The 13,421-nt window shown below is 43.6% G+C and overlaps 1 protein-coding gene across 3 annotated transcripts in view; it reads right to left on the bottom strand.

Moving 5' to 3' along the window:
- RIN2 (Ras and Rab interactor 2) overlaps window positions 1-13,421 on the bottom strand; it is a 106,131-nt gene that overhangs the window by 59,087 nt on the left and 33,623 nt on the right. The gene's annotated exons all lie outside the window — the stretch shown is intronic.

Raw genomic sequence — 13,421 nt, 5'->3', positions numbered from 1 at the left:
AATATCGTCGATTTGCGGCCACACTAACCCTAATCCGATATGGTAATACCGATTTCAGCACTACTCCTCTCGTCGGGGAGGAGTACAGAAACCGGTTTAAAGAGCCCTTTATATCAATATAAAGGGCCTCGTTGTGTGAACGGGTGCAGCATTAAATCAGTTTAACGCCGCTAAATTCGGTTAAAGGCATAGTGTAGACCAGGCCTTAGCAGGAGCAGAGGAAGGATTCTCCAGCTGCCCTCTGGTTGCCACAAAGGCAATTCGTACAAAGAAGTCTATCAGGAGTAGGGGGAAAGAAGAGTCATTTCTCTAATTACCTGTACTACTTTGGCATCCCAGAGGTCTACCAACCTTGCCCACTCTTCAATTGTAGAGATCTGCTCTCCTCAGTAGCTACAGCAGCAGCTAGGTTGGGTGTTTTAGATACTCAGCCATGATCACGCATTACAGTTGAGAAGCTTGCCATATAAAATGCAGAGGAGCTGGTCAGACCAGATAGTGCACCCTCACCACAATTGGAGCACTTGGTTGCTTTCCTCTTAGCCTTTAACTAAATGGAAGAGGGGGAAAAAAAAACTAACCAAAAGGAAATGTCTGAACAGCAGGGGAGAACATTAAAAATCATGGCGCTCTTCACTCTAAGGAAGGAACAGGAATCTAAAGACAACCTGGGTTGCCCCTCCAAAGTTCTGCTATTCAATTATTTCCTCGTGGCCTCTTAAGTGTGACTCAAGCAAAATCTCATCTAGCTAGAGAACCATTTATCCATCTGAGAAAAGGCCCTAGCTAGCCCACAGAAAGCTGGCCCGAAATTCTTTAGCAAGATCCCTGGAATCCATGGGGTATCAAACTGCCATTGTTGCAGCGGCTTCATTTATTTTTGAAAAATTGAGCTTTTTAATTAATTAAATACTGGAATTAAGCAGCCAATTGATACAGTAGCTCTGTGTTATTTTTCTATTAAAAGCAATTTTTTGTCACTGGATGACTGGCCCTTTAAGATGGAGCAGGGGCCAGTGCACCTGCGATGGATTACCTGCTACCCAACTGGGCTTAAGAAAAAGCACCTGGGCATTATAAAGGGGGAGACTGCAAAAGGGGACAGCTGGCTACCTGCTGAGTTCTCTCAACCCAGGGAGGTGAGGATGTTGCTAAAGGAAGTTGTGGCACAGGCTGTAGAGAGCAGAAAGTTCCTGCAGCAGATGCTGAATAACCAGAAGAGGGCCCGGAGAGCAGCAGAAGGGGGCTACTGAGAGATGAAAAAGGCTCAGCTCCAGCTAGAAAGGTCTGGGAGTGGTTGCTTGGTGAAGAGCAGACTGGAAGAAAAAAGCTTCAGGACTGACTGAATGTCCCAGAGTGAAGTATGAACATTTATGTTGTTGTGGTGATGGACTTCGAGGATTGTTTTGAATTGTTTGTTATTAAACCTGCTCCAGGCAAGACTGGTGTTAGCCATGAGAGAGCCTGTGTGGAGTTTATTAATGGAGTAGTTCCCAAACTTTTTATGAAGGTGGCCCATAAACTGCATTCTCTCTTTTTTTTTGGCAATCCATCCAAGGTCCACGATGGAGGGGTGGGCAGGCTAAACATGAGTGGCGTTGTGACCCCATGCTAGGGTTACTCTCCTTCAGGTTCCCAAAAAGAGGAGATTGCCGGAGGGGCAGGAACTGAGGGGGAGCTGAGGGGGTACAGTTGGGAGAGAAGGATGGGGTACCTGCAGCAGAGGTACACACTGGAGGTAGGGAGCAGTGTTGCTCCCTGTCACAGTGGCAGGGCAGCTGGTGCAAGCCCAGGACGCAGTGATTTGTTAAGGAAAGGCTGTGCATCATGGGAGTCCTCTGACCACGATGCATCATGGGAGCTGAAGCCCAGCTGACATGTACACACCACAGAAGAGAATGGGGACATAAGCCAACTAAACTGCAATTCCCAGAAGGCATTGTGGCAACATATCCAAATCAAAATATTTTTGGTTTTGGCCAAAATATTTTTGTTTTCAAGTTTGTTTTTTGTTTTTGTTTTGACAAAAGAAAAATGATTTTTTCACAGAAAGCACAAACAATTTTTTGCAAAAAAAACAAACAAACAATTAGTCAAAGCAAAAATAGTTGCCCTAGTCTTGACAGAATTCCAACTGGAAATTGTTATAAGAATGTTTACATTTTTGCTCTTTACAAGCAGATTTTGTTACAAGAGATACTATCAGTAATGTACCAGCAGATGGAGCTCAAGAATGTGTAGCATAATTCCTGGGTTTTCTAGGATCAATAAAAATATTTGTTGATGGGATGGATGTGGACCTTTTGGTAATATGTTCATGATTAGTATGCATGCCTGAACTTCCCTATGCACTTTGCACACTGATTGTAAAAGAGAAGGGATGAGATATTTGGATCACTTAACATTCTGGTTCAAGACCAGAATCATTAGTGTGAACTGAATAGAACCTAGCCATATGAATGGATAAGCTGAAACAGACAAGAGACAAGACAAAAGGCTGCACATTCAAAATGGAGTTTGCACTTTGGTATATATAAGAGAGAGTTCATAATCTCACACAGAATGCATAGACTATACAGCAGTGATCTGCTACCTTTTTACGCACAAGATCACTTTCTGAATTTGAGTGCCACCCAGGATCTACCCCGCCCCTCCCCCAAGGCCCCACCCCTCTCACTGTATCTCCCCCCTCCTTCATCATTCCCTCTCCCCCACTCTCACTCACTTCACGGGGTTGGGACAGGAGGTTGGCTGCTGGAAGTGGGTGTGGGCTGGGGCCGAGGGGTTTAAGAGCGTGGGAGGTCGCTCTGGGCTGAACCTTAGGTAGGGGGTTGGGTGCAGGGGGGGGATCTGGGCTGGGGCAGTGTTGGGGTGCAGACTCTGGGAGGGAGTTTGGGTGTGAGAGGGGGCTCCGGGCTGGGGCACAGTGTTGGGGTACAGGAGGGGGCATGAGGTGCAGGCTCCAGGAGGGGGCTCAGGGCTGGGGCAGGGAGTTGGAGTGTGGGGGGGGTGCAGGCTTCCGCCGGGTGGCATTTACATCAGGCAGCTCCCAGTTAGTGGCCAGAGATCGCGATTGACTGTCAGAGGCTCCAGGATTGACCAGTCAATTGCGATCTACCAGGTGGTGATCACTGCTGTTCACACAGATCCCCCAGTTCCTCACAGTTGTACATCACACAGGGCAGCTTGTGTGCAGGACTTTACATGGAGCTCTTAACAAACACACTTCTACTCAAAAGTACCAGCTAGAACGCTGAACATGTAATGACAATAGTTATGATGTAGAGAGGTCAATGCAGTTGCAGGTGTTCGTTACCTCATCAGGCCCAATATGGTTGAATTCTTGAAATTCAGTTCTGCCTTCACAAAGGATCTGTTTGAAATCTCATTTAACTCAATGGAAAAAAGACCACTGACTTTCAAGGAGTTTTAGATCAGGCCCCAAAAGACTAATATTTTGAAGAAATTTTCTTAAAAGATCAGATGGAAATACATTTCTTTTCGAAGGCTCTGTACCAAGCTAATAGCAATCATAAGCTTTAAGACCACAGAAGTGATCTGCAGAGATCTTAGAGGGATTATTCATGGCAATGAGATACTGATACCAAAGCCAATACTACAGAAATTGCTGAAACTGGGAATATTGGTGCACATATACAAAGAATAAACAAATGAAAAAACAACAAACACACAGAGCAAATGCCCAGGTGGAAATAGAAGGCATCATCTGGAATTCAAAGTTTAAATTAAGCCAGTAATTTCTACATAACACCCAGTTTCACGTCCACAATGCCTCCTCAGAAATAATCCAAAAAAGGAAAACCATTTTCAAGGCCAAATTCTGTAACAACATCATTTAGCCATTCATTTTCATTTGAAGAAATACACAGCCATTATAAACCCAAATGATAATTATCATGATCCAGAGTACATGACATCACATATTAGCATACCATCATAGTATATACATCAGCAACCACAGAACTCTTCTCCAGCATGATATTGCCCAACAAAATCTATTCCAAACATTACCAAGTACTAACTGTTTACACTCACAAAATCCAGGAATGAAATTGCAAAATACAAGTATCTCAAAACCACACACACGTTTTCTTTTGTATGTAACCCATTATGCTTAATGGCAGCCAACAATATTCATCCCATAGGCCTGGACTTTGAAGGCTAGTGCAGATGGTATACTGACTAGTATACATTGTCTACAAATGGAGTAGACCAATGCTATTCATACACATCAGTTTCCTCTGCTCCTGAACTGATGAAACTACTCTTCCACTCTGCTTTACATCTTTAGGACCTTATTCCAGTAGCATAAGTCAAAACAGCCTCTAAGCCAGGGGTTCTCAAACTTTTGTTGTCAGAAGGGGGTCACGGTGCAATGAAATTACTACACAACCCCAGGGAGGGGTGGGGACCGAAGTCTAAACCTGCCTGAGCCCTGCCGCCTTGGGTGGCAGAAGGCCAAAGCCAAAGCCTGGACCCCACTGCCCCGGGTGCGGGGACCAAAGCGCAAGCCAAGTGCTTCAGCCTCAGGCAGAGGTCCTGTAACCTGAGCACTGCTGCCCAGGGCTGAAGTCTTGAGGCTTTGGCTTCGGCCCTAAGAGGTTGGGCTCAGGCTTCTGCCTCGGGCCCCAGCAAATCTAAGCCAACCCTGGCGAACCCATTTAAACGGGGTTGTGACCCACTTTGGGGTACCAACCCATAGTTTGAGAACTGCTGTTCTAAGCTATTCTATCAGACTCAGGGACCTATAACCATCTCCCAGAAGTCCCCCTCCCATCACCACACACTACTGCCCTGTGTCCAGTGGAGTGCAGCCACAATGGATAATCTAGTCCACTGGCTCACATAGCCCTCGGAAAGTTGTCCATACCATTGATTTTTACAGGTGGGTCTTTCTATCCATTGGAGTGGTGCAAAAAGTCTCAGTGTTGCAGAACAGGTGCCTTGTGTCTAGATGGTTGTTGCAGGACATCTACTAGAAAGAAAAATGATGCCTATCTTTGCATGGCAGATACATTACAGTAGAGAAGCAGGTAATGTAACTAAAAGTTCACTGTGAATTTATGAAACTCCAAGTTGCTCATAATGCACTTCAAAGATCAACTGTAGTGGCAACAGCTGAATGTTTCCAAGGGATCACACTCAGACCTTTAAAATAGCTAAGATGGAAAAAGGAGGATGAACATTTCTAACCTGGAAAGGGAGCATGGCCTAAAAACAAGGACCAATGCTGTACGTAACTCCCTCCTCTCCCTGCCTTTCCCCTCAGTATTTCCATTTTTCATTCTTTCTGGAGCCTTGCATCCTCTTTGGCATCTGAGCTTTTTCCTTCCTGTTTTGATAAGTAGAGTGCAGCAATTCTCAAAGGGTGTTCTGTATAAGAGCCTGGCCAAAAGCCAATCATGGCCGAATGCTCGAGAGTTCCTATTTGTAGACTTTTCCCAATGCCTGTACAGAACTGAAGTATTTATATACTTCAGCAACTTGCAACTTGTGCTGTGAGCCAGGAATTTCTAATATCCTCTCCCTTGGGCTGGTAACATTTAACTCTGTTATGGATTAAAATCTGGTAAAGTAATAGGCAAGTCTTAGAAACTGTTTATTTTCAGGGAAGACAGACAATAGATGGGTCCCTCTAAAATGTTTTGATGGTTGGGAGACCCGACAGAGAGGAAGGATGACCTGTTGGTTAGGTACTAACCTGGGACTAGGAAGACGAAGATTCAATTCTCTGCCAAAAAAAAAAAAAAAAAAAAAAAAAATTCTTGTGTGACCTTGGGGTGACTCACTTAGGGCAGATCTACACTATGGTCTACACTCGGGGTGGGAGGGAGGGGCAAGGGGGCAATTGCCCAGGGGTCCGTGAGATTTAAAAGGACCTGGAGGTTCCCAGCCACCACCACTGCTGCAGTAGCAGCTGCAGTAGCAGCGGGAGCAGCTGGGACCCCCGGGCCATTTTAAATCACCCAAGTGGGCCGCAGGGCTCCTACAGACGTGCATAACCGCTCTGGGCCCTGCAATTTGGGGGGCCCCGCAGGCTGGCATGGTTGGTCCCAGAAGTAACGGCGTCCTGGAAGTGATGAATCATCACTTCCACCCCAGACCCCGCCCCCACCAGGGACGACCCTGGTCCTGGGGGCCAGAATTGCTCTTGGCAGGCCTGGACATAGCTTAGGTTGACCTTTTGCGGAGCCTACACCACGCTGGGTCAACAGGAGAAACTCTCTCATTGACTTACCTTATACTTCTTGTTCCAGTGGAGTACCAGAGTCGACGGGAGAGCAATCTGCGGTTGTTTTAGCGGGTCTTCAGTAGACCTATTAAATCAATCCTCAATGGATTGATCACCACAGCGCTGATCCCCAGTAAGTGCAGACATGTCCTTAGTCTTTTCATAAAATGGGAATAGTAATATTTCCCTAGCTCCCTCCGTTGTGAGAATGAACATTAAAAATTACAAGGGGCTCAGAAGCTATTACAATGGGGACCATTTCGATATTATTGAGAAAGGACAACAAGTTGATGAAATTTGCCATCAAAACCTGCTAGGAGGTTTTTTTGTATTGGTTTATTGATTGAATTTTTATAGTAAAAAAGGTACTGAGAATTGCAAGACATTCCAGATAGATTTAAGTACATTCAGAAACTGGGCAGCAGATTAAACATAACTTGAATAAATGTAAAACAAAACATATTAGCAAAATGTTCCTAAATTTTCCTATGACGACAGGCTGTGAATTTGGCAGGACATTCTGAGAAATATCTCTTAGGAGTCATCATGGATATGAACATGTTTCTGATATGCCCTCCAAACACAAAGCAATGAAAGATTAAGTAAAATATTTAGGTGCAGTAATAAAAGTTAAAAATAATAAAATAATAATAATAATATAGGATTCTTTTTTAAATCTGAACTTAGAGGTGTTTTCTTATCTAACCCATCCAGATGCAGCTAAGTTACTTAGTTGTGCTCTAATGAGAAAGAGAAGGAAATCCCCCTGTAGAGTGAAAGAAGTCACCAATACATCTGCTCTCCAACTGTATAATACAAAAGGAATGCAGTCTGCCTGAATACAGATTGTTTGAAACTGCCAAGATGTTCTAGGCAAGATCCTGAGCTACAGCCAAACTGTACTCAGCATAATCTCCAGTAGGAATTAAAAGGGAGCTTTGAGCCACATTTCCACCCGTCCAATCCAAGGGCCATCCACCTACTAGACCGGTCCCCGGCAAAAATTAGAGCAGCCTTGGGGCTGTTTTACATTGGCTGCTAATGCCACAAGGGGACATTCTGGTAGCTGGAGATTACTAGGGCACACACATGCCCTAATCATAACCCTTTTTGTCTAGTTACCCACACACCAGTGCACAAGGCTGGCGGGAGGTGCCTGTACCACCCAAAAATCCCCTTAGTTGGGGAGGGATGAGAAAGGAGGGTAGAAATCTTCAGTGACCAGTTAAATTGATGTTACAGCTGCTTATGTTGCTATAGTGTCAAAAAGAAGCCTTAGTAACCTGGAGAATTTGGTCTCCTAATATGATTGTCTTAAAATAAGAAGGCTTGAAATAAAGCAGATTAAATGGTCAGTTTGTGTGTGTTTGTTCTAGTTACCATGAGGTCTTGTTTCGTTTGTTTCTTAGCAGAAAAAGGCAATAGTTTTCAACAATTATACATAAACTAATGAGAGCATCTCACTTACCAAAAAAAAAAAAAAATCATCAAGACCCCATTCAGCAAAGCACAATGCATGTGCTTAAGTCCAACTGAAGTCACCATAGACAATACACACCCTCCTAAACTCCCGGCCTCCACCATGTCTGAAGATAATCTCCACATACTCCTGAGAAATTGAGCTAGTTTGGTCATATTAATGAATTGCCTGGCCATTCACTTGAAATGAAAAAGACTGTTGATTGCCGCCAAATAAAGACAATGGCTTGGTTTATACAGAGCAAAACATAACCAGAATGTGTTCCAAAAATGGAGAAGCTAATTCTATCCCCAAATGAACCAGTTATTTTTGATTGCATGAGGTTTTCCGTAAGTTACCACAGGGGAAAAAGCTCTGTCACTGCAATATAACTCATGCCTCATTTGTTTTCCAGTGACTTGTCTAATAAGACTGTGTTAAAATAATAGACAAACAAAATCTGTGCTGCATTAACTGAACATTTCAGCGTGCAAGTATGTCTTTGTAATCGGACTATGAAGCAGTCAAAGTGAAAATTAATGACACGATGCTTTGTCAATTAACATAATAACCCCCTATGTGCTGGGGAGTCTAGGCACGTCCACTGCCAGCTAAGGTCTTAAAAGGAAGACTTGCACTTTGTTTTTTAAACAGCTGGATGGATAAATATATATTTTAAAATGAGTATGACTCGGATTTTCCAAGGAACTTAAGGTGTCAAAATCCCTTTGAAATTCAGAGGAAGATAGGCATCTAACTCCTTTAGGTTTGGGGTTGTTTTTTTTTAAACCCCAGGATATAGCATTACAATTCAAACCCAACATACTAGCTAAGAAATGCCTATAGAAGTTTTAACTTCTCCATGGCTGCAGGTAGTTCTGATCCATCTTGCAGGACAGACAGTGAGTAGGTTGTGTCTGACCTGCCATACCCATATGTCCCACTACACTATTGTGGACACTCTCCACTGCTACCTTTCCAGCACAGATATAGCGCATAGTTCACAGATACTGACCATCCTTCATCAAGGAGCGGAGAAGCAGGGAGAAAGAGGAAAATCTCACAGTTGGTTGAACCTTGAATACCAGAATCCAGGGACTTGTCTACACTTGGAAATGCTAACAGAGAAAGCTCTAGTGTAGATAAGGTGTCAGTTACCGGTGTGCCAGTTGTTAAAAACTTGAGCCCTCTATTCTCCAGTGCTTCCAACATTTGCTCAGTGCCTGAAGTATGCCAGGTTGAGGGGCTCACGGACTTGAGAAATAAAATTTCTAATTAGTGAACTGGACAGCTCAAAGTTGTACATTCTTAGTACCACCTGGGAGAAAGCCACCTCGGACTGGCTGCTTTTCTCTACTTGCCTCAGCCTGTCTCCTGGGGTAAGTAGGGCAGTTGCAGGAAACAGGCACAGTTCTCTTCCTCCCCTTCCCCTTCAGCGAGGGAACGTCACTTTCACACAAAGAGAGGGGGAGAAGGGAGCAGAAAGAACCCATCCCCTCAAGGCAGCTCCCTTCCCTCGTCCTCACCCTCCAAGCAACAACAGCTCCTCCACACTCCCTGACTCACCCCGCCTGGGAAGGAGTGTGGACCCCAGGCCAGGAGCTGAAGGAGGAGCAGGAGTATGTGGGGGGAAATTGGCTGTGGGTGGGGCTGGAGGGGATAGAATAGATTGGGCAAAACTGATTTGGGAGTTGGGATGCAGAATTAATTGCTGGGCAGGAGGATCAACTGATGTGAGGATACTGAGCCTCCTACCCCCCTCCCCCTTTTCTGGCCATTTTAAGCACTGCATTTACTAGGCACTAGCATCACTAAGATTTTACTAGAAAACTGGTACAAAACACTATAGTGTAGACACACTGTAGCGCTGATTCCACTCTGGAGAACTGATCCATTTATAACTGAACTGGTGAGATTTCACTGGTGCAAGTACCAATGCTGCTTTTAATTCACTTTTGCCACCCAGCTGCTCTTACAATACAGTTGTATTGTCCTCCAGATACTAGGGTGACCAGATGTCCCGATTTTATAGGGACAGTCCTGATATTTTGGGTTGGTTTTTTTTTTTTTTTTAATATGGGCTCCTATTACTCCCCACCCCCTGTCCCGATTTTTCACACTTGCTATCTAGTCACCCTACTGGATACCTACCTCACAGCCCCCCGCCCAGTTCCCTGAAGCAATGGCTTCTGGGAGATTTCAGAATGCCTTCTGGGACGACTGTTTACACCAGCGGAGCTATTATGTAAGCTATCCCCATTCATACTGACACTGGTGAGAGGCACACCACGGTTAGCTTTGCTGGACGCAAGTCTAATCCGAACTGCTGTGCTTGTCTCTGCACCATTGGGAGTACGGAGGTTCATGGGAACATGGGGTGTTGCTGGCATGCTAGGCATATCAAATGTCTCTTCTGTAGACAAGGCATTAGGGTACAGTTTGCTGGGAGGGATTCAGACAGCAAGAGATGTTTTCAGCCTTGGTGTGGGAAGGGCAACAGCTGTGAAATGTCTGGAATGTAACCTGCTGGGGGGAAGATTAGGGTATGACTAGAACAGATGGGGAAGGCTGAGCAACTAAGACTCCGCAGGATGGCAGCTGCCAGGCGTCAGTTACGTTTTAGCTTTTTACGTATGTTAGCTGCAATGCCAGGAGAAGAGTCAATACCATTATTTCTGAACGATCCAACTCTTCGGTGTCAAGTAGCTAAGTTTGCAGCGGTATGCCAATATTCTGAGACAAAAACAATCCAAACATATGAATTCAGCACCAGCCAGTCCTCCTAGCATTTCAGTCGCTACTTACAGGCCCTGTCTACATTTGAGAAAACTGTACTTTTTTCAGCAGTGGTGTAAGATGTAATGCAGAGTGGTCCGGGAGCAGAATTAAACCGAAATACCTGTGTCTGGTCTGCACTACTATTTACGCTGTCGGTAGAGCTGGGGCAGAATTACAGATTTTCCTAGTGGAGAGTCACTCTGTGGATACCTCTTCACTGCAGAGTTAACTCAGGCTTCTATACAGGTGTTGCCCCAATTCCTCTCCCATCCACACAAAATTCTCTCTCTCAAGTTTAGTGGGACTTTCAATCCAAGCCAACTGGCTCATCTGAGCCATCGACCAAAACCCAAGTGTTGCTTTCATTTGGGTGGACAATCCACCCACTTCGCAGTAAGGATGCAGGCTAAACTACACAATGTCCTCCAATTCCCTCCCATGCGCCCAAAATGACAAACAAGTTCTCCCACAATTCATTGGGAAAGAATCTGAGTGGTTGCAGTGCACAGCATCCTAGCGACACATATGGGGGAAGCGGAGCACCAGTGAGGATGCAGTAAATGGGTTATGGCTTTGCAGTGTGGCTGCTCACACCCAGGCTGAGCTCCCCAGGTGCTAATCACTTGGGTTGATTCGGCAATGAAAAGGGAGAACAGCTAGGTCAAAAACTCAGCAAGCTAGATCCTGACAAATGCTCCCTGGAGAAGTAGGAATCTGTAGCTGTGCACAACAACAACAACAGGTGGGAATGGGGGAGGAGGACAGTAGACTTTTCATTCATGGGGAGCCTAAGGATCTGTGGAAAGCTCTGGCCCATTGGTTTTGGGGAATCCACAGGGTGTGCCTTCCCCAAGCAGATGCTCATGATTAACTTAGAGGGGGTAAAAAACACTGGACCTGAAGTTAATGTTGTTCAGGAATTCAAGCACTTCCAAGGAATATTCAGTGGGATTCAGAGGAGTCCATGATGCCTACAACAGGGGCTCCACACCGTCACCCAGCTCTGAGCAGTTAGATCTCCCCTCCAAATCCATAGAACCTCCAACGGGTGTCAGTTCTTCAGATGGAGTGCCAGGCTGTTGGTTCTTTTCCATCCTTCTATAAATGTCCTCCTGGCCCATTTCATGCAATTATTACACTTCAGCTCTATTCTGCAGTGCCTTTGTATTGAAACACAGGATATCAGTACCCGTATGCCACTGTGACAGCTAAAAATAGTATCCCAAGAATCAGAGAGCCTTAACCAGTATCCTATGTGAAGCTATTAGCATTTCCTCTCAATAAACCTAAGGTGTATATTGCCATGGTGGATGGATTTCTTAATATCTGTTTCACCCAGTATACTGGTCTAAGCAACTTAAGGATCTAAGGGCCAGGGTTTCAAAGACATTTAGTCTCCTAAAGATATAGATAGGCACCAAGCCGGGTTTTCAAAAAGACTTCAGTGAGTATTAGGTGCCTAGCCTTCTTAGATGTTTTTGATAATCTCACTAGATGCTTATCTGCATCTGTAGGCATCTAAATGCCTCAGAAGATCTGACCCTAAGTTAGCAGGGAAGATAACTGCAAATTCTTAAATTTAAAAAACAAGTGTTCCTGCAGTGTCCTCACTGTCTACTGTAACACCATTTTCATTGTAATGTACAGGCGGATAATATCCAAAAGGGCAAGTATCATCAAAACCTCAGACATACACACACACGCTCCCTAAGAGTCACATTTTCCACATCACAAACTAATGATTTTTATGTCAACATGCAACAACCTTCTGTGTAGAGGATATAATGAAAGATTTATCTTCAGGAGGGAAAAAGGATTTCTTAAATAAAATGAAAACATAAAATGAACTGCAATCCAGCAATACATTGTTGGTGCAACAGTGAGTTAATTAATTGAGACGTTCTCTGCATATTAAGTATATTTTTAACATACCAACTACCGTAGTAATAAAAAATATTCATAGATTCCAAGGCCAGACGGAACAATTGTGAGAATTTAGTCTGACCTTGTGTACAATACAGAGGCCATAATTCCCTGAAATAGTTTCCGTTTGGACTACAGGATCTATTTTAGTAATAATCCAGTCCTGATTTTAAAATTGCCAGTGATGGAGAATCCACCACAACCCTTGGCAAATTGTTCCCATGGTTAATTATTCTCATTGTTAAAAATTTCCTCCTTATTTCTAGGCTGTTTGTCTAACTTCAACTTCCAGCCACTAGATCTTGTTATATCTTTGTGCACCATGAGGGTAAATCAATGTTGCTATGAGAACTTTAACTGTTCCAATTTTATGACTGTTATGTTGAAATTTGCTGTCTTAATGTCACATGCAAAATGCTTGTTGTGTTTAATTTCCATGTTTTTATTTACAAATATGTAACTCAGGGGAGTGGAAGAAAGAAAAATCCTGATTGTACGACTGTGGTGTTACACAATTATGGTTTTTTGCTATTCCATAGTGTTGCAGGTGAGCATGTAGCTTAAAACTTAATACATTATTTAACAGTAAATGCACGAACTCCACTTTTTCAGATCACTTTTAACCGGGTATTTTAAAATTTAGTCTCAGAATTCACACAGCTATTCCTCACTGAGGACTAGCCATGTATGAAATCCAGAATTTTAAAAGTCCAGTCATTTGAATTTATCAGTATATTAAAAAAAAGTCTTAAATATCTGCTTAAAGTAGAAAAACAATATATTTTTTCATGCTCAGGTAACTCAAAAGCCATTAAAGACTTTTTTTTTAAAAAAACAAGTTTTCATAAAATAATCTACAGACTGAAACTAAGCAAGTAAAGATTCAACCAAAGGGAGAATTTTTTAGAAAAATTATGAACAAAGCAAAATCAGGAGTTAGAATGAAAAAAGTCAAGGTTGTCTTGCAACTTTAACTACAGCGATAACTACTGCAAGAACTATAAGAAC

This window comes from Chelonoidis abingdonii, chromosome 3, assembly GCF_003597395.2.
Source record: "Chelonoidis abingdonii isolate Lonesome George chromosome 3, CheloAbing_2.0, whole genome shotgun sequence".
NCBI lineage: Eukaryota > Metazoa > Chordata > Testudines > Testudinidae > Chelonoidis > Chelonoidis abingdonii.
This window is presented reverse-complemented; position numbering and strand designations above follow the sequence as displayed.